Below are 3,702 nucleotides of genomic sequence, written 5' to 3'. Positions count from 1 at the left end.
TATCTCACCTAAAAACATGCAATGTTATTACTAAAACCATACTGGTACAAAGGTTGAGATAAATCATGTGGGCCGATGGTAATTTATAAATGCTAAACTGTAATCGGGCTTAAAGTTGTACCCAACAGCCTGCTGACATTCCCACGCACGACAGGAAGGCTCAAGCAACACTTTCTCAGAGAAGCTTTCTCCTGCACAAATTGGAAGGTTCTCAGAACACAGCCAGCTTGTCTGCTCCTGATGGCTTAATGAGAACTCTGAATGGAGGACCAGCCTCCATTTTCTTTTCTTTTCTTTTCTTTTTTTTTTTTAAGTTTCTATGTCATGTAAAATTTCCAGGGATTGACTGAAGGAAGAATGCAGCTGAGGGTCAAAGTTCCGAAGTTACTTCCTCTTTTTCTTGGGAGGCACAGAGCTGTGTCTGGAACCTCGGTTAGAGCCTCTGCCTGACCCGTGCACAGATGCCTTCCTCTTCCAGCTCATACTGCGACTCTGTTCCTCTTCCTCATAGCGACTTTTACAGTCAGCGTTTTGGGCTTCTTCCTCCAGTTCACCCCAATCCTGTCCACTCTCTTCTTCACTGCCCAGTGATTCCTTGGAATAATCTGATTCTTCAGCTTCTGATGAATGATCTTCCTCACTGTCCTCCTTCTCTTTTTCATAGTCATCCTCTCAAGGATTAAAAGTCTCATCGTTGATTTAAGACTCAGAATCCCCTTCCTCAGTATCACTCCCCTCATCCTCAGGTTCCAGGAAAGACCAGCCACCTTGTTTGAAGAAGCCCTCAGGGTCATCAACATTAGTCTTCATAATTGTAGTCCAGTTGAGGGACTGTACTCCTTCTGTGTACTTTAGGTCACAAGAATTCAACCATTCCTTGATGGTGTCAAGAGAGGCAACATGAATGGCATTGATAGTTGTCACTTTCTTGCTGTAGTCCTTGTAGACGATTACTGTGTCAAAGTTCTTCTGGTGAAACTGGACTCACTCCAAGTGAATCAGCTCCACTTCATCCAACGTCACCACAAAAGGTGGCCATTCTGTAGCATTTACCAGCACAATACTAGTAGGCTGAAGGAAGCAGGTACTCCTATAGGAGCTCTGTTAAGTCCCAAGTCCCCAAAAGGCACTTCAAAGTCCAGTTCCTCCTTAGTTAGAACCTCTACTTTCTCAATGAAATTTTTAAATGCTGTTTTCAGTTTGTGCCTCATTTCTCATTCCATCTGCTCAGCATAGAGGTCATCTCAGTCATGCATATGCTGAGGTTTCCCCAAGTCTGTGGTGATCTCCAGCACCCCTTTGCTCTCCTTTCCTGGACTCCATGGTCCCTTCATTTGGTCAGATCCCCTCTGAGAAAGTCGAATAGCGATGCTACATGTCCTGACCAATGTCATCCCAGTTAAGGCCTCCAGGAAATCCAAACACTAGGTCCTCTGTCAACCTTCCAACTACATTTCAGCCCACACTTGAGGTTTCTTTGCTGTAGACACAATTTCGCTGAACACAAGAGATCAGGAAAAGTGAGGGTGGTACTGAGAAGAATAACCATGGATAAAAATAACAGTATTTCAAAATGGGGTCAAATAGGAGACCAGAGAAGTGATTTCAAATGAGAAAATAATAATGGTTATTATTGTTTGAGTCCTTAGGATGTGACAGGAACTGTACTAAACATTTTACATCTCAGGTTTCATTTAGTCTTCAAACCATCTACCTATGATGTAGGTTTTATTATTTTTCCCATCATACAACTATGGAAAGAGACCCAGAGAAGTCAAGTAACTTCAGGATTTCTGCCTAGTAAGTAAAGGAGTGGAGACGTGAATCCAGCTCGAGATGAAGTCAAAGATTTGACTTTTAACACTCTTGAGTATTGCTCTCATTAATTCTAGAATCAGCAATATTTCAATAATTATGTAAAAAATACAAGACTGTCTTAAATACTTGTATGGTATTTATTAACCCCTAAGAAAAGAGACTGTTCTTTTCAAAATCCTATTGAAAAGAAACCACTGACTGCAGTCTACTCCTCATTTCTGCTGTTAACAATTTGGGGGCTCCTTAGCAGAGGGGCCACACCAATGCTTGCTGTGCTCTGCACCTCTTTTCCAGGCACACCTGAGTCTGGAGGAGACAAGACTGCATGAGGAAACTCACAGAGTTCCCCCAACTACTTACCTCTTTTAAAGATGCATTATCTAGAAAGTAGTATTATTACACACTGCTTTGTCATAATCCATTAGGAGGCTGTGTTGCAAGGAACTTATTATTAAAATAGAGTTCAAATCCTCAGACAGGAAATTTCAAAATAAATGAGAACAGGGTTTCCCTGGTGGCGCAGTGGTTGAGAGTCCGCCTGCCGATGCAGGGGACACAGGTTCATGCCCCGGTCCAGGAAGATCCCACAGGCCGTGGAGCAGCTGGGCCCATGAGCCATGGCCGCTGAGCCTGCGCATCCAGAGCCTGTGCTCCACAACAGGAGAGGCCACAACAGTGAGAGGCCCGCATACCGCAAAAAAAGTGCTAAGAACTTTATAAATATCTCATTCTATTCTCATTAAATCTCTAAGATCTGTGTTTTATTCACCCCCATTTTACAGATAAGAAAATGGTGCCTTGAAGAGGTTAAACAATTTGCCGCAGAGTCTTACAGTCATAAAGGTCAGAGCCTAGGCTGAAACCCAGAGCTATGGAGCTATAAAGTTTGATTCTTAACCTTGATCCCACACTGCCTCTCACCAGCATGCGCTGATAGGTTTTCATAAGTGGTAGAAAAGGGATACTTGATAGAGAGCCACCAATTGGACATGTCATGTGTATGCACATGGGAATGTATGGAACATGGGAGTTATTTATTGTGTGTGCCAAAGCGATATAAAAAAAAGACTAAAATCACTGTTCTCGAGGCAAAACAGAGGACTAAGAAATATAATTTGTCATTGGTTTCATCATCTAATTCCTGGATAGCTTTGGAAAGTAATTCACCTCTGTTTCTTTAATTTACAATTAGGGAGAATATTTGACATCTATCTTCCTCATAGGAATGTTTTAAGGAAAACTAAGATATGGAACAATCATTGTAAATATTTCTCATTTGATAGATTAATGTATCAGTGTCATGCCATGTTAAGGAGTTTCAACTTTATTCTTTAAGCAATAAGTTGCTGGGGGAGATTTCCAGGGAGAAGCATAACATGACCAAATTAGCATGATGCAGAAGGGACACTGCTGAAATATGTAGAATGGATTGAAAAAAGTAAACTTTCTTTAAGTGTGCTGATGTGACAGCAAGGTTACAAAGTAGGTCTGAAGCAGAGGAGGCTGGGTGTGGGCTAAGTGTGGAAAGATGGGAAAGAAAATGGTCATGTAAGAACACACAAGGAGAAAAGAAGCATCTAGACCTGGGAGCAAGGCAGAGGATGCTGCTTTACCTCACTGCTTTCTCACTGTTTTAGAAATATCAAAACAATGTGATTACTTTGAATTCCAACCAGGAGATTTAAGATTTGATGGCAATATAAAATGGGTGTGCACTAATACACCTCTTAGAAGCGAACAGTTAGAAAACAATTTTTTCAAGATCCTTTCTAGTTCTATGGAAAAAGGAAGTCTTTTAATGTTTTAGCTAGTATCTGGAGAGGAGCATCACTTAGGGCCGTGTACAAAGCTATGCAACACTCTGACTACCAAGAAGATACACAT

The 3,702-nt window shown here is 41.5% G+C and overlaps 1 pseudogene; it reads right to left on the bottom strand.

Moving 5' to 3' along the window:
* Positions 1–369: 369 nt before the first annotated feature.
* On the bottom strand, positions 370–2,814 carry LOC101280501 (FACT complex subunit SPT16-like; annotated as a pseudogene).
* Positions 2,815–3,702: the final 888 nt, after the last annotated feature.

Source organism: Orcinus orca, chromosome 17, assembly GCF_937001465.1.
Source record: "Orcinus orca chromosome 17, mOrcOrc1.1, whole genome shotgun sequence".
Taxonomy (NCBI): Eukaryota; Metazoa; Chordata; class Mammalia; order Artiodactyla; family Delphinidae; genus Orcinus; species Orcinus orca.
This window is presented reverse-complemented; position numbering and strand designations above follow the sequence as displayed.